We start from the raw sequence: 24,054 nt of genomic DNA, 5'->3' as shown, positions 1-24,054 counted from the left end.
TGGTAAAGTTTGCGGAAGCTATCATGGAATGCACACAATGTTGTAATGTTACCTTAATTACTCGTTTTAGTGGATATGTATAAGTGTGTTTTTATTTTATTTTTAAATGCACATCTCAGCATATATCCATGAAATTTTAGTTTACAATTCAGAGTTCATGATTACCATTTGTAGTGCGTTAAGGTAATTATCCTAAAGAGAGAAAATTATTTTAGTAAATTTCTTTATATAATTAGGTGTACAGGAGTCACTTCTATTAATTTTGTCTAATTATTTTCTGTTTTAGGTTTTATACGAGGACAGACATGCTTTTAGCATCAGCCATAATACTGAACGTGTTACCGCTCTGCTGTTTTAGCGAAGGCAAGCCTTTCCAAGAACTATATGGTTGGAAAACTATTGACTTCTATTATGAAACAGAAGCAGAACGCAATTATTCTTTACAAACACAAGATTTTATCCCAGGAGCGGGACTTCCTCTGGATGTAGATGTGTGGAAAGACCGTGTGTTTATTACATTACCAAGATGGAAGCCTGGAATTCCTGCAACATTAACCTATATTCCTCTGAATACTAGTCCACAGTCGACTGCTCCACAATTGAGACCTTATCCAAGTTGGTCATGGAACAAAGAAGGCAATTGTCAAGGTGTTACATCAGTTTTCAGGGTGAAAGTAGATTCTTGTGGGAGACTATGGGTTTTAGACACTGGGTTCGTTAATCTCATGGGAGGGAGGAAGCAAATTTGTCCCGCACAGATATTAGTATTTGACCTTATCCACGATGAGATAATAAAGCGGTATCGCATACCGGAAGCTAATCTATTACCTGGGCGATCTCTCTTGGTGACTATCGCTGTAGATATTCGCGATTCATGTGAGAGAAGTTACGCGTATTTAGCTGATGTGACAGGTTATGGTCTGATCGTTTACGATTATTCCCAGGACAAATCGTGGAGAGTGAATCATAATTTTTTCTATCCATATCCTTTACATGGAAAATATACAATTAATGGTGAATCATTTTCTCTTATGGACGGTGTACTTGGATTAGCTTTATCCCCTTTGATAAACAATGATCGTTTACTGTATTTCCACAGTTTAGCAAGTGTAAGAGAATCTTGGGTTCCTACTTCAGTTCTTCTTAACGAAACTGCAGCTAACACTAATGATGAAGCATATTATGTCTCTCCACCACGTCCTTCACAGACTGCAGCATCAGCAACAGATAGAAGAGGTATCTTGTTCTTTGGTCTTCTCGGACGAAACTCGATAGCCTGTTGGAATTCTCTGAATCCTTACTTGCCCCAATACATGGAAGAAATTGAACGTAATGATGTTACTTTACAATTTCCATCTGGTTTAAAAGTGGATAACAACGAGAATCAAAACATTTGGGCTCTGACTAGTCGACTGCAAAGCTATGTACTTGGAACTCTAAATAATTCAGATGTTAACTTTAGAGTAATGGTGTTACCAGTAGACCGCGCTGTTAGCGGAGGAGTTTGTGAACCTAGACATGGAAGAAGTTTGTTTCCAGTTACTCCTATTGATATTTATCACAGTAGTAACGCTGTTAATAGAGCCTTCCTTTATTAAACTATTTGTGTATATACTATGCTTAGTACAAAAATTCACTCATTTTTCATATAAAGAAATTAGTGATTGATTGTGATTTATTACGACAAATATGAGCCAGGCCGTAGGTGCAATATTTCATTTAATTATAGCTTTTAATATTAAGTATTTACGACAAGGCGCTTTGCTGAATATTTAAAATAGACATTTTATGTAGAAATGTTCAATTTCCTGTTATGATCTCAGGTATGAGCTACCTAATTTTTATTATGAACAGTATTATATAGTATATGAGTTTGTCATGGAAAGAAAATGACAACAGCAACTTTGATTTTCTCAATAGACAGGAAATGGTTTAATGTAGCAATGTAAAATGTTAACTTTGCTGCTTTACTGTTACTTGAAAAAGTTACTGTTGTAAATTTGTATTTTGTCAATGTTCGCACTTTGTATCTTCCGTTCAACTCGCATCTAGTGAGTTTTATTTTTGTTTTTAAATAAATGATACAAACTGTATAATATTTTTTTCTGTTTCAAATTCAGTATTAGAAAGCTACTGTAGCTCAGGAACGGATAAGTGGTGTAATTGTAGGTTTGAAGAATCTGAAACCCGAAAGCTGCAAATTTATCTGTTTCTAGTGTATTCTTAGTAGCTACTTTATAGTTTCTTTATAGAAAGCTTGCAGGTTGGGAGCTAAAAGAAGAAATGTAGACTCGTTCCCTTTCATGCTCAAGTAACTAACACGCGAACTTACTACGGCTTCCTCATGGGGGTACTACTTGGGATACAAGCCCGAAGGGTTCATATTCACTTTAACCAGTAGCCTCGTGTAGTCTTGGGGTGAGGTAAAAGATGTCGACTGGCACGATTGATCGATATAATGCATTACCCTGGCGATCGCAAGATCTGCCTGTCGCAAATTATATTCTCATTTGGAACATGCGTGTTATGATTTATATTTTCACTATTCAGGATATCTCAATTTCCTTTTGCCTAAATAGCTGGGACGTGAAACTTACAATACAGCCTAAAGAGACGTTCAACTCCACCCAATGAAATTTAAGGGCAGCTTCCTTTTTCATTTTCTCTTTCGTATTTTTTTTCCATGACTACAAGACTCGACAGGGACACGAACACAAACATCAAAGACAGTGGGGATCAGGGTAAGCCGCTATGCTGTAATTGATCGGTCTGAGATGTTAATGTTGAGCTGTGATTGCAAGGTGAAACCCATTGGAGATTGTACTGTAGTTGCTCTGAAGAGCACATATATTATTAACTGTCTTCAATGTTTCTGTGTGTGTCCCTGTAGTCTAGTAATCATGAAAAGTATACGAAAGAGAAAATGAGAGATCTTGTTTGAAAGGAAATTCGTAAACGCTCAGTTGGTGCAAAGGATCTCTGGTTCGACCCAAGACCATATGAATTTGTGGTCAAGATTTTTTTTTTTTTTTTTTTTTTTTGTGGAGGGTATTATCTCTTCTGTCCGTATTATAAATCTACTAATTCTTTCATAATGATGCGTTTCCACTAAGCCTTCGTCTGCAGTTAAGTGGCACAACCATGGAACACAAAATTTTTCTTTTTCAGTTCGTTTTTATCACTGCACCTTACGGCATCACGGACCACGCACCCATCCTTTTGTAAATTAGTACAGCATATTAATGAAGTCGTTTGCAATTACAGTATTATTGTATTACCTGTTTTCAACTTGCTAATTATCATATTCATTTCCATAATTTCGGCCTTTATCTGCTAATAGCAGAAAACCCGTATTTTTCCTAATATTAGTACAGTTATTCACCCCCACCCCCGAATTATCCTCAGACAACTGTCCTTAAGTATTCTTATTTGTCAAGAAATATAAATCTCTATTCTCAATTAACAAAAGTAAAATTATACGTATCACATTTACATTAGCCGCCGAGATCGTTTGCTTGTAACCAGGTAGCTCAACCGGAACGGAAATTACGTTTTTTTTTCTGCACTAGCGATTTTAATTTTCTTCTTTCGCCCTCCAATTATTTGCGCCTCCAAGTGTTTTTGCCCTAGGCACGTGCCTAAGCGGAAAAGTGGCCCTGGTTCTATGCATATAAAGCTCCACTCGACTATCGTAATACTAAATCGTAATGTCTATCTGAAAGTAGATTTGATTGAGATTATTATTTTGTATTTTATTTCCCTTCTTTTCTCTCCTTTTAACCTCGTTCCACTTTTGTTCTTGGTCCCCTTTGGATAGCTCCCTGATCTCACGAACTGTTAGGAAGATGGAACTCAGTATGTAAACTATTTTTAAAAGTAAGGGACATATTCATATGACGTTGCTCGTGGTTAGTTATTTTATTTAATACTTTACTTTTAACTGGGAGCAGCCGAGCAGGCGAAGGCGTTGGTTGTCGTTATTTTGTTGTTTTTCTGACAGGGTTAATGCCCAATATATAAATTATAATATAAAATAAAATGGTGTTCCACTGTAACTCAGAAACGCATGGGGTTATTTTAAAGCAAACTTGGTACACACACGATTTACGATCTGGAAAATTGTTGTGGAGTAAGAAGCATCTAGCTTTACTAGGAGTGGGGATAGGAAGGGGGTGACATGTTAAAAGTAATCGAAAACTACAGATATTAATGTTGAATCCACAATTTTCGGAGACATATGAATAGTGACACTCAAAACGCCGTTAAGTCCCAGTTCAGCCCCCAGTGTGTGTAAGCCACTCCTATCCTCAGTGTGGGGTCAGAAGGGACTGATATGGTGAGAAGGGATGGAAATAAAATATGCAAAATAAGAGTAGTGTCGAATTAGTTTTCATGATCGGAAAAATGGCTGACAGTTTGAAATTACTTTTGGAATATAGTATCTAGTTCAAGTTGGGTTTTCATGTCACTTAAAATCCATATTCGTATAATAGATAACTTATTTAGGAATACCTGATGGTTTGATTTGCTGCTGGACGTAACTACTTCCTATTAACACTACAATGTCCATGCCTGGCTAGGAATAGGTATGAACAGAAGAGATTCTAAATTTATTATTTCAAAACCGCATATTTCCTTGAATGATATCAGTTCCTTAAACAATTTCCTGATGATAATACACATACCATACTGTAGATGTTTTTCAAGGAACTCATACTAAATGGTCTAGTATCAATCCTGTTAGATCGTATAATATACACCCAAGACATTAATTAATACACAAGGGAACTTAGACGCAGAAGAACGCTCTTACAAATTCATGAGTTCTAGTAAGAAGTTAAAATCAGTACCGGTAATGACATTTTGCTTTCAATGATTTAAGGTAAGTAAAATTCTGTATGGAGCTCATTCTATTGAAAACACTTTGTATAAATCATTAAACAAAATTGTAAGACAAATGTCTGTAACCAGCGATTAAACCTCATGAACAAACTTAGTAATTCGAATTCAATGTAGCGTATTTTATGTGGAGACGAGAAGTAACACATTTTTAACCGAGTAACAAAGAAAGAAAAAAAGTATTTCTGAAAAACAATCTTCAGACTTACTTTCCTCTCCTATTCTTTTCTTTTCTTTATATATATCGTATATATAATCGTATAAGACTTATTGATTCAGTAATTGCTTTGATAGACTTTATTACGTAATTGACTTGGAAAATTTAAAGTAGTACCAAACAAGAAAAATGAAAGGCCCTATGTAGTCATTTTGACGTATGATTAGCGTCATACTAAAGACTTGACTATTGCAGGAAACATGTTAGTCGGACTCTTTAGTATGGTACTAATCATGTGTCAGAACGACTCTGCATGAGTCCCATAGTGTTTACAGTATGCCAGAAGTATAGAAACTGCTTTCCTTTCTTTTGATTATTGATCGAAGTGCCATTTTTTGGTAGGGTAAGTAATTTACTTGAAGTATGAACATCATTGACAGCCATTACAAAGTCCTTAAATACTCAGTTTTAATCCAATATATTTATCACCAGACAAGAATCACATTTATCTATATCAACATTGTATTATACTGCGCCAGAGCCTAATTCAAGTTTGTCGCTGACCAATGATTTCGCGGTGCACTATTGCCAAGTCTCATATGAGATTAACTTTCAGTCGGTGAATGCTGCGAAATTTTGACAGAATTCTCATCGAACACTTAAGAATGTTTAGCATGTTAGATGAACGCAAAAATACGTGTCCTTCTTGCTGATGTAGTGACTAGCACACGCCTTTGGTGCACGAGTACCCAATTCGAATTTCCAATGAAAGGGCCTTGAACACATTGTAGTTGGGATTCCATCTTAAACTATAGGTCCACGTCTCACATAGTCTCAATGCTGTTAAACTTCAATAAAATCAAGAAAAACTACATAATTACATAAGTGATAATCTTGTACCTCATTCCGTTAGTAGTATGTATCAATACAATGTAAAATTTAAGTTTTAACTTGCAATAAGATACAGGAGTTTTAATTTTCTTTTCATTACTTGCGTTACAATGTGTTCCGCAAACTTTGCCAAGACTTTTACGGAATAAGGCTCTCGTGTCCATTGCATTCGTAAGTTAGCATGACAAGCAAATTTTTATAAAACAACCTAGCATTTGGTAGGTTCTGATCTCCGAAAATTGAACCTAGCATCCGACGAAATTAAATCCAATACCCTACCATTTATTTTTTTTTTTCCATGTGGAGAAACCATGACGGCTCAGTCGTAAAGCTCATCTGTGATACTCAGGCTTTTGTGCTATCCCATATTACATGAGCTATGTGATGCAGTGATCTATCTACACCCCCACTCCTCCAGCACCTCCCGAAAATAAATTCCTTACATCCCCAATTAGAGGTGCAATAGTAAAAGATCCATTCTCGTTCTCCCAAAGGCCCTCCAGGACTTTGTAGAAAATATATTAGATGATCTTATTTTTAGGCATGGGAATCTTTCGGCGAGGAAGAATTTTTTTTGGGGGGGGAATGCAAAACCGAAAACCATGACTCTTAGCGTGTTTGTATGCAGATAGGAACTCGTGTATAAACTAGCAGTAGTAACGAGGGCGGGGACTAAATCCAAGCGGTCAAAATGCAAGGAAGATTCTGACGAGGACAAAATCACAGGAGTATATATTGCATTTACCAGTGCACACCCTATGATTATTTTTTCCCTTCAATTGTCATATATGTTATCTGCATTCGAAAATGTTATCTGTATTTTTTTTTTTTACAACTGAAACAACTTTTTCTTTTGAAATGCTGAAAACTCAATAAAACGTAAAAATGTTATAACAGGGCAGATTAGCTTTAATTACTTTCACATATACCCATATGAAAAGTTCTGGGTACTCCTATTTATTATAGGCACATTTAATACATTTAAAATACGTTCAGCATATTACTGTAAGACCATTCAGTTCAATTACGATTAGTAACTGTGATGCTATTTGATTTTAAAAATTTCGTTCTTGTGTGGTAGCATAGAGGAGTCGTTTGAGTAATGTAGAAATATTTATTTTAATTCTGAAATACTGATCAAGATTTTCTTTTAGCAAAGATCAAAATATGAAATATATACTTACTACAGATAAGTCTTACGTCTTTCATTGGGTTTTCAGCATTTTTTAAAAATGTTATTTCCACAAAGTGAAGAATTTCAGATATTTTAGATGCGTAACAGCTGAAGAAAAAAATAATCATTTTATTAATCTGCGCCTATGATCCTGTCACTTGAATTTTGTCCATTTTGTTTAAATTTTCTTTGGGGTTTGTCCTCTTGAATTTTGTCCTGCATTCGTAATAATCTGTTTGGTAATTCTAACAGAGGCTGTAAGAAGAATAACTATTTCCTTAAGTTTCATCATAAATTTTAGATGTTATTTTTCTGGTTCTTTTCGGAAAAATGACGACGATACAGTTGTTTATCAGCAGTGTTATTCACATCTACTTTAGCAAAGATGAATGAAATATTTTTAAAATGCTTGCGGGCAAATGGAAAATTGACTCAGTTGCGAGAAAGCCGTTTTACATTGTAACTGAAACGAACATAAAATAAACTTAATTCGCTATAATATCAAATTATTTCACATAAAGATTTTATTCACTTTTTCAGTAGTTCATCTCTAACATGCTAAGAGTCGCAGTACGTAAAAGGTGCCACAGTTCACATCTAGTGTTGTTAACGGCTCGGCTTACAGCTTAGTTACCACAGAGCCGAGCCGATGGCTCATCGCAACCGAGCCGGCTCGAGCCGATGGCTCACCTCACCTGAGCCGAGCCTAGTTGTAGGTGTACTCGAACTTTTACATATTTGTACTATTATTTCAGTTTTTTTGAATGATATTTACAACAGAGATGAAACTAGTGTCCACTGAGATTATCAAATCAGTTACTAAACAAACTCATATATATATATATATATATATATATATATATATATATATATATAATGTTTGTCTTCAGTAATCCAACTTCGAAAATTGGGCTTTTGTTTTAACATTTTGTAACAATAGGTCTTTGTTTTGTAAGTAGTTAGTAGCTTTAATCACAAATTTATTTCATTACAAAGCAACTAATTATCGTAATAAACTGCATGAAGTATTAACTTTATATAATTACAAAGGTTATGACAAAATAACCAGACTTAGGTCCAAAATACGTATATTTTTATATATATATTTTTTTTTTACTTGTTACGTGAGCCCTCTATGGTTGAATGTATAACACATCTATGTTTGACTCAGTGATAATTGCAGTTCGGAAGTTGAAGTCGAACCGAGTGGAGGTCAAGGAGCAATCGGAGTTTAAAGGTGAGATCGCAGTTTCCTGGAACTAGTGTTGTCAACGGCTCGAGCGACTCGGCTCAGTCACCACCGAGCCGACCCAAGAAGTGAGCCAAGCCAACAGCTTACCCAACCGAGCCGAGCCAATGGCTCACCTGACCTGACCTGACCTGACCTGACCTGAGCTGAGCCGAACCGAGCCGATAGCTCACCTGAGTCAAGCCGATGGCTCATCGCAACCGAGCCGGCTCGAACCGATGGCTCAGTTGAACCAAGCCGAGCTGGTTGACATCACTATTCACATCCTCAAGACATGTTTGGCCATATATTAAGTAATCAACGCAAGAGGATGCATAAGGCGACCCTTAGGAAAGAATATTAATGTTCTACATCACAACTCCTTTTCCGGCATCACCTTATCAGCTGATTTCTTTCATACATAATTCTATACTATATGCAATAGTATCATATGTACTTCTATTTTCAAATTTATATTGTCAACGTAAATAGCAGCAATACAAAATATCGATATCAATATTGAAATACTTGAATGTTTTTGTAGTTTCAATCAAATCGAGAAGTCAGATAATTGGGGATAAGGGCCATCTTACGCGTCCTTTTGCATTGTTTGCTTAATATATGGCCAAACATATCTTGAAAATGTAAACTGTGGCAGCTTTTACGTACTGCGAGCCTTTGCATGTTGGAGATGAAATACTGGAAAACTGAATAAAATTTTGTTGTGAAATGTCTTGATATTAGACCGAAGTAAGTTTGTTTTATGTTCGTTTCAGTTACAATGTCAAACGGCCTTCTTGCAACTGAGTCAGTTTTCCATTTCTCTGCAGGTAGTTTTTTCGAATCATTCCTTTTTTCTGAAATAGATTTGAATAACACTGTTAATAACAGAACTGTATCCAATCATTTTTCCGAGAACAACAAGTAAAAATTACATCTAAGATTATGATAAAAGTTAAAGAAATAGTTATTCATTTTACAGAATCTGTTACAGTTACTATCGAAAAATTTTCTTGAAATCTCTTGGACAGAATTTCTAGTCTTGAAAGATTGGGCAGAACGGGAATTCCCGTTCTACCTAAAGATAAGATCATTTAAGATATTTTCTACAAAGTGCTGGAGGGCCTTTAGGTAGAGCGGGAAGACACCATTAAAAATCTTGCTATTTTGGCTTTTAAAAGATTTTGAATTCTTGTTTTTAAGTGGCAATAGAATAAAATAACACTTTCGACAAGATAAATTTTCAAGCAAAGCACACAACGCAAGATGAATGAAAATCAACCTTTACATGGCTGTGATCGTCACAACAACATTTGATCAATCGATTGCCAACGATTTCATCTCGTCACATCACACCAAGCATGAGAAAGTCGAGGCTAATTGTCTCAGGCTGAGGAAGGAAATCCAATGCTATCGTTCGTTACATCAACGAATTTTAAAGTTTGTAATAAAAAAAAAAGTATACGATCTTAATGCAAGATTACACTCCTCCAGATTTTTTGAACACCTCCCCTAACTTCAAAATTCTGGATAAATCACTGATACGCTGGACAACATGTCCGTGAGTTTTATAGTATTAAGGTTCTCTCCTTTCCTGTAATTCTCTTTATTTCATCAATACTTCCATAGTAAATAATTTACAATTATCATTCATTACCTTGAGCCTACCACATAATCAGACATCAAATTGAAAGCACTATTTGATCGTTACTTGAAAACCGCGAACAATTTTTACAATACATATATATAAACCATATCAATTATATTATTGGTATTTTTGGTACATTTGTAAGCCAGTAACTGCTTGGAAAGGCACCGCGGACACAATTTGAAAACAGCTCCTGTAATCTAAAACTGTCAGCATGAAACTGTCACATTATATGAGTTTAACTAGTTTGTTTGTGTTTGATTTTCTTTGCAACATCGTGGTTACAAAACACAGGGAATACATTCTTCAGCAAGCTTTGAGACACAGAGTTCAGTAACAGTGAAAAATCCTATTCAAGGAATTAAAAAAAAAAAAAATGATTTCACATGTCATTCCAATAGGTATTACTACCTTTAATGGGGAATGCATCTTTAGGCAAGATAAAAGATGACACTAAATCGGGGAGAGCATGTACAGACGCGCTTAATAATAATGTAAAATACGTCTTAGTCATCGGAGAATGCAAGAGACTCAATCTTTTTGGATCTATGGTTGACATACACAGAGGTTGATTCACTTTCGTTGAGAAGAATTCAATGTGCGATTGCACCTCGCATGCCCAACCCATCTCCGTGAGATTGTCACGACACACGCGGCACTTCTTAGTCTAGTAGTGGAACACTGTGATCAAACGTAATCTGATGATGTCGAAACTGAAGAGAAAACTGAAGAGACTATAGGAGGAGTTCATTGTGACCTTTTCCAACCCTAAGTTCACGGCGTCGCACATCGTAGAAATGTGTAAGTGTGTAATTTTCGTGTAGGTCGAGCCACTATGAAATGTATTATACGGAAATATACAGCACAGAGTCCTGGGCCCACCACACAGAGAAGAGACGCTAGAAACCAGCCTCCCTTGAAGAGAACCCCGCCGCTATTGGGCATGGTTCGGCGTATGGCGATCTTCGAAGATCACCACACAGCCTGCGATGGCCAGCAATTGGCGCACACCACAGGTGATAATCAACCACGCCATCCACAGGAATTTACGCTCACGGTCGTTCGCAAGAGCAGTGTGAACGCCCTGAAACCGTGTCATTTAATTGAGCGAAAAATGCACTTCTGGATGTCGTACTAATGTCATTTCGCGGGTGATCAGTGGAAGTTTGTTGTTGTCCTTGATGAGGCATGAATTTACTCACAGACCTAAAACAGCTACCTAAAAGAGTTCATGATTGTGGCTGGTTTCAAGTACATGGGAAAACTGCGCCTCTGAAAGGTAGAGCAAAAGGTCAATATCAATGCTGCATATTACCAGACTTATGTCTCGACTTAAATGTACGAGCATGAAATCCCAGTATTCTACAGACAAGACATGAACCAGGTTGAAATCCACGAAGACGAGGCATCCAACCACACGGTGAAAACATAACTGGAGATTTATCGTCATATGGAACAGGAAACTGGAATTGCGGCAATTCCCTTCTCTGACATCCCTGTCAAGAATCCAGATGCGAGACCAATTGAGAACTGCGCTTTCGGACTCCCCAAGCGGCGCCTGTCCGATCGTCGAGTCCGCACCGTCTGCGGCCTGTGAAAAGTCTGTAAAGAGGAAAGGGATGCAATATTCATGATTCAGCTGCAATGCAATCTCTTAGAGTGGAAACTTTGATGCCGGGTAATAGTCAGTAGAGGTGACCTGCAGATCAAACACAATCGGTTGTGGAAACACAACATTTTAAAGGTGAGAGGCATACTCAAATTCTGCTCAATGTAACTGAATCAACCTCTGCGTCTGCCATCTAATGCAAGTTTTTTTCTCTCTCTCTTTGTTCAAAGCAGCAGAGTCAAGCCCCATTAAAGGGGTTAATTAACTTTCGCAATAAAGCAATAGCTACTAAAAAATCACAGTAAACTAAAACAGCTGTAAATATGAACGAGTATAGATAAAAATCATGATTGTTTCATTAATATCATTAGAATAATTAAAAATCATAAGAATAATGGAAATACTTGTAGATTGCAATACGTACGACATGTAAGTTGGTAACACTGAATTTAAGTGTGCGACGCCTGTTCACTGTTAGTGGTGTGATTGTACTGGATTTCAAACAGCGAAATTGTGAGTGTGCAGTTAGTTGGCGAAGTGTAAGGTCTCTCCACACTAGGCAATAAAGTCACTCGATTTAACACTACAATCACTAGGCTTTCAGAAAATCGAACGACAAAATCATTTGTGAAGTCGCGTATCCACACTAGAGTACTAGCAATGAACTAAGAGACATTACTAGTAACTAGGCCATGTATGAGATCGGGGCTTGTGCCGTAATTATTTTGAAAGAAAATGCGAAAAATCGCAAACGTCGGTGGACAAGCAACTTTTCTCTACCTGCTTCCAATTTGGAAACAGCCTTCTCCAAACACTTAAAATTGAATATATTTTAAATCCAGGAATTTTACCCGTCTTTCGCCAACTGACTTTGAAGAATAGCTGTAGATAGTTGGAGGAAACCAAATTTGGCCGCCCCCCCTACTTCACTGTGGTTGGCAGTGGCCCTTCGTTTTCTAGCAGCATATCTACTCTAGCGCTTGTTGCGAAGCAAATCACAAGTTTCTCATCATGGTCGGGAGACCAATGTTGAATGACCAATGTTTCTGTGCATTTATATAGAAACTCTAAATTGCATTTTTGTCCCCAGACTTCTTGCGTGCTTACCGCCTGATATGAACAGACCTTTACGTGGATCACGAAGAACAGTTCGCCTGTGATCGAACCATGGATCCTTCACATCTAAAGTTCTCTACTACTCAGCTACCATGTTTTCCACTATATTAGGAACATCTAAAGTTCTCTACTACTCAGCTACCATGTTTTCCACTATATTAGGAACATCTAAAGTTCTCTACTACTCAGCTACCATGTTTTCCACTATATTAGGAACATCTAAAGTTCTCTACTACTCAGCTACCATGTTTTCCACTATATTAGGAACATCTAAAGTTCTCTACTACTCAGCTACCATGTTTTCCACTATATTAGGAACATGGTAAAAACTGACTGTCGATGATGGCAACACAAGTAAACCCACATGTTGGTAATGGCAGATTTGTCAATTGGCGGATTTGTCCATTGGCTGATTTGTCCATTTTCACAATTGGCACATTTGGTCATTTTCGCGTTTGGCGCATTTGGTAATTGGCAGATTTGGTAATTGGCAGATTTGTCATTTGGCGGATTTGTCCGGGTCCCACCTTTTTCAGTAAGTGAGTTTTCTTTATTATTAGAGGGAAATAATATACGTGCGTAACAAAAGAACGTTTTCCTTTTTACCATATTCAAGTCAATCAAATTTCTTAGAGTAACCAGATTTGAATGCTTGCTTTGAAGATTTAAACTCTGAAACTAGATATGAGTCTAAAATTGAACGAGATGGTCCAGTTACCAAATCACCGAGGTCTCATTTCTGAGAACTGTCAACAATAGCAGAAATCTCTCTTAAACAGATTGAATATCTTTACTTAACTCATCGTACGTTTTTGGGCATTCTGGTTAACAAGTTGTTAGTTAATTTTTACAATCGAGCCCCTTGAGAGTTGGCGGTTTTTTAAAAACATCTTATGTGACAGCACTTCCTACTCATTGTTGCAAAACTTGGTATTCATTCGAGAAAACACACATAAGAGAAACGCAGCAGCACAGAAAATTGCATTCATAATTGCTTGCTTCTACGTGGATTAAGGTTAAAAAATTTGACACGTGACTGATTGACTGTTTACGATGAAGTATTGAGCAGAAGGATAATCAGCATCACAAAGTCGAAGTTTCGTTGTTGCATGCATATTTACAGGACAGAATCATTTTAAATAGAAAATCGTAATATAACCTGCAATTTGGTAACACCCACATAGAAAATTTCCAGCACCGTAAAAAGGGTGATACAGATCGAGGTGCGGGAGATCATACCTATTTTTGTTCCTATTTTTCATTATTGTTATCCTGCATAATACTCGATAAGGGAAGCAGTCCTTTTACAAATTTCTTTTCAGAAATTTATGGAAGGCCGCAATGCGAAGGCTTATTTTTCTGTTCGTATGTAGGATATGAATAATACTTCCAGCAGTGATACAGAACATTCAGACGGACAATTTAGAACGTTAAGATACAAAAAGATCCCAATAAAAGTAAAAATCACTCCACTAAAACGGAAATACAATAAGTCTAAGAAAATGCAGGGACAACACAGTGAAGGCCAGGGAGCTCAAAATCCTATTGTTAACGTGTACAATTCTCATTATCCTGTTCCGAAATTTAAACCACACAAAATCACGATACAGTAGTTCTTTGATGAATATGATGATTGTGTACGGTTAAATAATTGGACTGACAAAATAGCAAAACAAATGATAATCACCGCGTTTCCAGGGAAACTAAAAGAACAATTGCGAACTTTGTTAAAGAGAAAGAACATTACAGATGAAACAACCTACGCGAATTGTAAAGCTGAAATAATTAAATGTTTCAAGAATGCTAGAGATAGTGTAGATTTTTTCTCTACCGTACAGAATAGGATTCAGAAAAAGCATGAACCCATTCAGTCGTTTGTTTATGATATTTTATCCATGGTAGACAAACATGCTCCGACTTTGACAGAAGAGCAGACCATTTCAATCATTACAGCAGGGTTGAAACCGTACTATATTCAACACCTAGGTTATGAGTCTTTTAACATTTTAGATGCGTTTATCTAGGCTCTCTATACGTTAGAAGCAAATGAATGTAAAATTAGAAATAGGAAAAAGAAAGAAATAGATGCACGTATTAAGAAAGCGTATAAGAAGAAGTGTAGAAAAGGGAAATGTAGGTGTTCGTCATCTGATTCTGAATAAGAATCTACGGTTACTGACAGTTCTTCGTCCGAGTTCGAGGACGAGATTACGTCACATAGGCACAGGAAAAATAAAAGGAAAGCAATTAGAGAATTAGTAGAGAAACAACAACACAGAGCTGAACACTCGGAAACTCAGAACACAAACACACCTTCATCATCATCTCAAAGTAGTGAGGTTACATCTTCCATTAACCAGTTACAGAAAGAAATAGAAAAATTGTCACTGAGAATCGAAGGCGGTTCTTCAGATTCGCAAAAGATAAACACTCACTGTGCGCAAAATAATTCTCAATCCCATCAGAATAACAGAAATAATTTTCGAGGTAGTAAGAGAGGCAATTTTAAGAATAATCAGGGTAGAAACAATACTCAATACAACAATTTTAGAGGGAAAAATAACAATTTTCGAGGCCGTGGTGGTCGCGGTAATTTTAGATTAGGACGCGCAAATTATCATAACAACCAGTGTTGTTGTCATCATACTAAAGTGTCTCATGTACAACAGGTACCTAGTTTTAATCAAATGCAGGGTGTACATCACATGCAAAGTAATGGTACGACATATTATGTTCCTGTACAAAACCCTTCCCAAATGAATCAAGTACAGGGAACTCATAATTTAAACTGACAACGTCTGTACATGCAGACAGTGGATGTACAGATAACAAGAAAAAGGGCCCACCCGTAGAGATTAATAAGACTAGTATACACCGTCAATATAAACAAAAGAATGTTCAGGGAGAAGAGATACAGACTCCATTAGAAATTGAAGGGGACATGGTTAGATTTACAATACAACTGAGAAAGAAACCATTAAAAATAATTGCAGATACGGCAAGTACAATATCAATTTTAGATAAATCATTGCTATCTCCTAAAACTAAATTGTCACAGGAAATTACGAAAGTTGTTGGTGTTTCATGTGAACCTATAGAGCTGAAACACACAGCCATAATCAAATTTCTAATCAACGGTCGATCCTTTCATCACAGGTTCAGAATAGTGGAAAATTTTGGTCCGAAAGCTCTTTTGGGAAATGACTTCTTTATTTTTCATAACGCCCGTGTTGATTACCTTAATAAGATGCTATCTTTGTTTAGATATGGAAAGCCTCCTCGTAACACACAACAACAGAGTAATACAGGTCATCAGGTTTCAGAGCCAATATTTTGTTTATTGACAGAAGCATATGATCCAAAATTTGTTATTCATAAGAGGACGTATCTTCCTCCAAGGACAAGAATAATTGTTTCACTTAAATGTATTAATTCGAAATCAGGTCAAGAAGTGATTTTAGAGCCAGACATGTCTATAATTGAGAAACTAGGAATTTTAGTGTCGCGAGCTATTTTAAATAAAAACGAACCTGTAGTTGAAATTATTAACCCTTTAGTCACAAAAGTCGTTCTTCATAAGAATTTTGTAATCGGAAAAGCGGAAGACGTTCAAATTGAAGAGTCAAATCAATGTTGCCAATCAATAGATGAAAATTATGTGGATGAGGAATTATTACGGGAAGGACAACAGTTATTTCAAATTTCTAAATTAAATATTGGTCAGGATGCCAGTCCTGAATATAGAGAAAAAGTAATAGACCTCTGCTACCGCTTTGCTGATGTGTTTACGTGGAATCCTAACAGGATCGGAAAAGCAAGACATTTTCAATGTAAAATTGACCTTAACACAGAAATTCCGTTTTCACGCAAACAATTTCCAATTCCACATGCACTGAAATCGGAAGTTACGCAATTTATAAATACGTTATTGGAACAACGGGTGATACAAAGATCCAATTCGCCTTATAATTCTCCGGTTATGTTTCTTAGGAAACCGTCAGGAAAACTGCGCAAGATTATTGATCTGCGAGAACTGAACTCACGAGTTTTATATCATAGTGTTAGTTTACCCCTTGTCAGTGAAATATGACCTTATATGTGGATGATCTATTTCTATTTTCAAATTCTGAAGAGAAATTTGTAGAAGTTCTAGAACAACTGTTGCATAGACTGAGAATCTATGGTTTAAGAGTGTTGGTAGAGAAATCACAGTTTCTCATGAAATCAATCATAGCATTGGGACACAAAATTTCAAAATTTTGGTTTGAAGTTTCAGACAGAATTTTGAAAACTATTGAAACTTATCCTCCACCTAAAAATACGAAACAATTACGGTCCTACTTAGGGCTTTGTAATTATATTCGAAAATTTTTACCCAATTATGCAGAAATCACGGAACCGCTTCAAAAGCTCGTTCGTAAACGAGAAAGGTTTGAATGGACCGCTCAACATCAAGAAATTTTTGAACTTTTGAAACAGAAATTGCTAGCAGCCCCCGCTCTCGCACCGTACGATCAAAACAAACCCTTGTGCTTGCATACTTACGGGTCAAGGACAGCAATTTCTTCAATTTTGCTGCAGACAGATGATGAAAATTCAGGTGAATGATATGTTATCTCATACTACTCTCGTTTGTTAACAGAATCAGAGAAAAAATTGAGTGTTTTAGAAATTGAACTTCTAGCAATTATAGCTTCATTTCGAGCATTTCGTTACTTCCTGCTTGGAAGACATTTTTATCTGAAGACAGATTCAAGAGCTCTAACATTTCTGAAGACTAGTAAGAATTTGCCACCAAAACCTTTGAAATCGTATTTTTATATATCAGATTATCAATTCACGCCAATACATGTAAAAAGTGAGCTCAATATAGCTGACGGACTTAGTCGTTACACATTACTTCCCGTACAGCCGGGAGATCTTTCAGTAGAAAATATTGATGTGATCATTCACTACAGATGTTTAGTGAATTTCACAGAGCCACAGGATATAGGCCGCTATCAAAGAGAGGACACATTCTTTGGAGATATTTATAAATATTTAGAAACGGGAGAAGTCTCATCTAACACCAATGCAGTACGAATGTCGAAATGCTATGAATTAGTAGATGGAAAACTTTACCGAATACATAAGTTTGCAAACGTAGCCAAACGTTTACTATGTATTCCCTTTAAGTTACAATACAAAGTATTTGATATGATTCATAAGTCACCATTAACCTCTGCTCATCAAGGCCAAACGAGAACATATAATTATGCATTGCATAGAATTTATTTTCCACACATGAAAACGTTCATTAGAAACAAGGTTAAAAGTTGCCCATCCTGTTTATTAAATAAGAGAGTCACTAAACCTCCAAAAATATTACCACAGACATATGCTCAATCACAGCCTTTTTCTACTATCCAAATCGATCAGGTAGGCCCTTTCCCAATGTCTGAAAAGCATAACAAATACATTCTCATCACATGTGATCTTTGTACTAGGTATATTGTAACAGATGCTAGATGCTTTAATAGACTTAACAGCAGAATCAATTGCTGACTCGTTATATCGGAAAGTATTTCTAAAGTATGGTCTGCCAGATAAATTTTTTTTTTGGACAGACTTCCCGGACACCGTAGTAAAATAATGGCCGAACTTTCAGAAAGTTGGGAACCACATTGAATTTCATAGCTGTCAATCAGCACGAATCTTTAGGATTGGTGGAGAAAACAGCAGACACTATTCAGCAAGCGTTACGACACTATGTATCGTCTAAAGGACACACATGGGACTTATTTTTACCAGCACTCACCTTTTCGTTAAATAATGTTACAAACGTAATAACAAAATTTAGCAATTTCTTTTTGCTACATGCTTATCAGCCAAGGTCATTGTTGGAAAATGAATTTCAGACTCCAGTGCAAAAATCGAAAATACAGACCGCATTGAAGTTTTGAAAACGATAAGAGAAGAGGCTTATCAAAATATGATCAAGAATTATCAAAAGCAACTTGAGAAGTTCCTTCAAGAAAACAAACAAACAGAATTCCAGATTGGGGACGTTGTCTTAGTGAAGGACCATCAGAAAAAGAAAGGGATCCCAGAAGTGTTCAGTCACAAATATAACAAGAAAGGTACAGTTGTAGGTTTCACTAACAGTGCGAACAAAATCGTCATAGAATATCAAAAAGAAGATTTCATCAGTAAGAGAAGAAGACGCCGAGACATAAACATCCATTAGCCTGGAAAGTAGGCAATTTGCTCCACAACACATGGGACGAAGAAAATTCTCCAAGATTTACATTTATGGAAACAATTCAACATCTACAACTAAGAAACATGATGAATGATGTGATCAGCACCAAAGGACAAGCAAAGACGCTAGATGACACCCATAGACGCCGGTGGACACAGACGACGCCCAAAGAAGAAACAAGTTTCTACTATCAACTTAAGATGTTCCCACGTCGAAACTTTGAGAAAGTCAACCAGATCTTCAATCAACGAAAGATGACCACCAATAGAAGCGAAATCAAGAACCACTGGATGAATATCGAGATTGTACATGGGAAAAGAAGAGAATCATATATTAGTCTAGAATAGGGATATTAGGTCACTCTGGTGAAAGCCTTTCGTATTGATTTCTTTTGTTCACTCAGCAAGTGTGAATAGACTGCGCGATAACAGTCTCTTTTCTTCGGACACCGTGAGTGTAAGTGCCTTACGGTTTTCTTTTTCGAACACAAAGGAATCAATACCCTTATTTTTCTTTCCTGGGACTATTCTATTTCTTTGATAAGCTAGTTAGGCCGAAAACTTTCTTATTTCGCGATATAGGAAATTAGAGAATTTACTATTTATAGACATTCAACAAACTTAGAGTGATTGCATTAATAAAAAAAATCTTCAAAGAATTTTTTGAATATCTATTCATATTATTTTTAATTAGTCGTTATTATATATTAAAGTATACTACAAACTCCAAATTTATTTATCCATACACCCCAGTAGGTATTTTGTTTTCTGCATTAACAACTGTTCATGTTGTCTCTAGAAATGTCCAAACACCAGTTTATTCAAATTATTCAGACGATCAACACAGAGCTTATTTCTTATCTTACAATGCGTTCGATTCAGTGATAGCAAATCAAATAATCTTAGATAGTAGACATACCGTAGAAGTTACATATCATCACATAGAGTTACCTATAAATCTTTCATTTTCACAATGGGATGTAAGAAACCAATTTTACTTCGATAAATTACAGAACCTTTCTTCTCAACTATCGAATTTGACAGTGAACCCTACTATGCCAATATGGGCTCACTTTGATACTCATATTACTTATAGCATTGGGATTATTTTTATACTAGTAGGATTTGTATTACTAATTCTTATTGTAGCTCTAGTTATTAAAATGTACAAGCTGAATAAGATAGTAACTGAACTAAATAATCATATTCACAGGCCTGAAAATAATTAAAGAAATAAACAATGAAATACAATATTGTTATTGAAACGTGAGTAGGCTATGAATATAAATTTTGCGAAGCAAATTTTCAAGTAGAGTCTATTTCACAGCAAGATTAACTAGGCAACAGGTATGCAAAGCATCCTTCAAAGAAACTAGTTAATTCAAAAAAAAAAAAAAAAAAAAAAAGGAAAGAAAAAAAAGAAAAGAAAGAAATATTTGGTTATTATTAAAATTATGCTAAGCATATTTCAAAGAATAATAATCAAGTAACAACTTCATTTTCTGAATCTTTTTTTTCTTCTTTTGCCTTTCTAGGTACGCTCCACAATGCAATCATATACTTTCGTCATCCCTATAATTACTATTTTAATAATCATTTTAATAATTTTGTCATTTATAATATACAAATTATTCAAAATTAAATTAACCTCAAATAACGTTTCAAATTCACATATTCGATCTGTCAAATATGTTTCTTCAAAAACAGATTCACACGTAACACCAGATTGTTCTTCGATACACCTCTATGATGATACATGAAATGAATATCCAACAATTAAGCCTTCTACGCCTACTATAGTTCTTAATGTTAATGGTATATCAATGATTTCTTCCAACTTCATGTTATTCAAACATTAAAAAGAGACTCATTTCACTACTTCTAAGTAATGGCGCAGACTTAACAGTTGTGCTTGTCCTAATATCTGTAAATAAATGTATTTACCACACGCATAAACAAAAACACTCAAAGATCACGCCTACACAACAACATATCAAAATCATTAACAAAAGAACAACAGCAGCAGTAGCAGTTTCCCATAGAGCCTTATCTCCAATGTCAGATATCAACAATAGAACATGTGGACTGAGCCGAACAACAGGATCCTGAGGAATCTATGCTTCCAGAGTATTAAATACTACTACCAGTTATCGAAGTGAGGACTTCAGTGATAATGACAATTAAATACATATGACGGAATACATACCTTCAAGTAACATGTATTCCGGTATAGCAAGGAACAGATTATGAAAAATACAAACTCACACATAACTAAATGAAATAAACTAAAGTGCAGTGTGCACTGGCGAAAATCCCGGGGGGACGAGGGGGACATGTCCCCCCCAATGTTGGACCTGGGGGGGACTGTCCCCCCCAATAATCTCACTTAAAAAGTGCTTTTTGGGATAATTATGATGATTTGTGTCCGACTTTGACAAAGGAATGTGAGATGATATTGATTTCTCTTGGCTTTTCCATTTCTTTTAAAAAGAATAGTATTCTGTAGTATTTCAACTTCGTGCTGTAGTGCGTTTAGTAGTCTCATCAATATATATTAATACCACTTCCGCTACTTGGGCACAAATTGCAATAAATGCCAGAGGAGGATAGTTGTCTCAGCTATAGATACGTGCACAAATTCCGGGGAAATGGGGAGACATGTCCCCCCCAACATTGGAACTGGAGGCTCTCCCAATAACCCGATTTGAAAAGTGCTTTTTGCAGATAAGTGTGGTGATTTGTGTCCGACTGCCACAAAGAAAGTGAGATGAAATTGGTTTCTCTTGGTTTTTCTATTTTTAATAAAAATGAAGCTGTGCGACTGTGTGTGACGTAACCTGATGTGAAATTTTATCTCCTCCTTCTCTCCCCTAGGCCCGAAAACACGAAGAGTATATAGACTATTCAATGTCAGTAGAACCCATCTTTTCAGTAAATGCGCATTTCATCTATTTGTAGTATCAGCCTAGTCATCTACTCGTGCTTCGCAAGCCAACTCTTTGGCCCATGGAACCCGGAGGTTCAACTCGCGTTCACAAAAGCTCTCCATTGACTTCTATCCTTAGCCAACTGGATCCAGTTTCTACTTTGCATTCCTATTTTTGCGAGATCCATCTTAATATTGTCTTCCCATCTGCGCCTACGTCTTCCTAATGGTCGTTTTCCGGTTGCTCTTACCGCTAATACTTTAAAAGCGTTCCTACTTTCTTCCATCCTGGCTATATGTCCTGCCCACCTAAGCCTCCTAGACTTGATAACCCTAACAATGTTTGGTAAGCCGTATAATTTATTAAGCCGTATAGTCTATGTTCTTCCCTCAGAGTAAGCTACCATGTTTCGAAACCATACAGAACAACAGGCATGATTATCGTTTTATATATTTTAAGCTTCAAATTCCTCGACAGAATTCACGACGACAAGAGATTTTGAACTGAGCTAACACGAATTCCCTGTTTTTAGTCGATATTTAATTTCTTCGTGAATATGATTTTCGTCTGTTAATATTGATCCTAGATTTTTGAAAGTATCCACTTTATCAAAAGTATTATTTAATATTTTAACGCATTCATAATTTGCCGTGTTACGGTCCCGACGCACTTCCATGTATTTAGGTTTCTCTGCATTTCTTTCTATTGTTCTCATATCATCCCCTATTAAATTTACATCATCAGCGTACGCATAGCCTGGTGAACACCGTTCAACTCTAGGCCCAGGTTGCTATCTTTGATTTTCCTTGTAACGTATTCCAGAACAAAGTTGAATAATAATGGCACCAAGGCATCTCCTTAGGCCATTCTCGACGTGAAAGCTCGTGGTCAAAAATTTTCCTACCCGGACTTTACTTTGGAATTCATTTAAACATGCCTTAATTAATCTAATTAGCTCTTTCGGTATTCCAAACTCTGTAAGAACGTTGTACAATATTTCTCTCCTAACCTAGTCGTAAGCCTTTCTAAAATCAATAAATAGTTGATGTACCGGGCTACTGTATTCCCACTTCTTTTCGAGTATTTGGCGAATGGTAAATATTTGGTCGATAGTTGATCGATTTTGTCTAAATCCGCACTGATAATCTCCAATAATTTCATCTTCGTATGGGGTCAATCTTGCTAGTAGAATGTTTGAAAGGATTTTATAGGATGTTGACAGAAGAGAAATGCCTCCACAATTATTACAGTCAGTTTTGTCGCCTTTCTTGTGGATTGGAACAATGATTGATTCTTCCCACTCTTGTGGCAATTCTTCCTTGTTGTAGATAAGGAGGATGAGTTTGCTTATCTTGCTCCACAATTTATGGCCTCCAGGTAAAATTTACTCAGCCGGAATTTCGTTTACACCCGGAGATTTATGTTTCTTTAATTTCTTTATAGCGATTTCTACTTCTATTTGGTTCGGTTCTGGAATATAAGGTTCTGCGGTGTGTATCTCCCTTTCTCCACGCACATTAGTTTTTGACTGCGTGTTAAGCAAATCGTCAAAGAAATCTTTCCATCTATTTAAAATGCTATCTGTATCAGTGAGAACTGTTCCATCAGCTTTCTTTAATACAAACACGAGGTTGATAACCTTTCTTAAATTCGTTGATCCCTTTATACATGTCCCGAATGTTTTTATTTTTACCATTATCTTCAAGTTCCTTAATTTTAGCTTTCAAAAAATCCCGTTTCTTTGTTCTAAAAGTTTTGGAAGTTTCCCTCTTGATGTCTATAAAATTTGTGTAGTTATTTCATTCGGATTTTGTAGGCAACGTAATTTTGACTGTTTTCTCTTCTCTGCTAGTTCGAACCGTGGTTTGTTTCTGCGTATTTCCGCGTGTCCCAATTTTTCTTTTGAGAGAGGATGCTTCGTAAGCAAAGAAAATAATTCAATTGTTAAAATACTTTTCTCCATAATCTTAAGGTTACATCTGTTAACTAAAGAGTATATGACATGCATCAGTTTTCTGTAACGATTCCTGTAATGTTAATGAGATTTCATCATTTTGCTCAAATACGAGTATTGCTGCGTCATACATAATTGATATTATTTCTTCATAAATTTGGGGAAATCATTATTTATATTATTATATTATTACTAGCAGCGTTCACCCCGC

General features: G+C 36.2%; 1 protein-coding gene and 1 pseudogene across 6 annotated transcripts in view; both read left to right on the top strand.

Moving 5' to 3' along the window:
• The window catches only part of LOC145664526 (protein yellow pseudogene), a 40,062-nt pseudogene extending 37,966 nt beyond the window's left edge, over positions 1 to 2,096 (top strand). For both annotated transcript variants that reach the window (XR_014127459.1, XR_014127458.1), the window contains one exon: positions 287 to 2,096. The product of XR_014127459.1 is annotated as a protein yellow pseudogene, transcript variant X2 (transcript). The remainder of the gene's footprint in view (positions 1 to 286) is intronic.
• LOC145664525 (protein yellow-like) overlaps positions 1 to 24,054 on the top strand; it is a 129,287-nt gene that overhangs the window by 92,508 nt on the left and 12,725 nt on the right. The gene's annotated exons all lie outside the window — the stretch shown is intronic.

This window comes from Thermobia domestica, chromosome 11 (genome assembly GCF_964235325.1).
Source record: "Thermobia domestica chromosome 11, izTheDome1.hap1.1, whole genome shotgun sequence".
Lineage (NCBI taxonomy): Eukaryota > Metazoa > Arthropoda > Insecta > Zygentoma > Lepismatidae > Thermobia > Thermobia domestica.
Note: the sequence above shows the minus strand (reverse complement) of the source record. Positions and strands in the feature narration are given on the sequence as shown.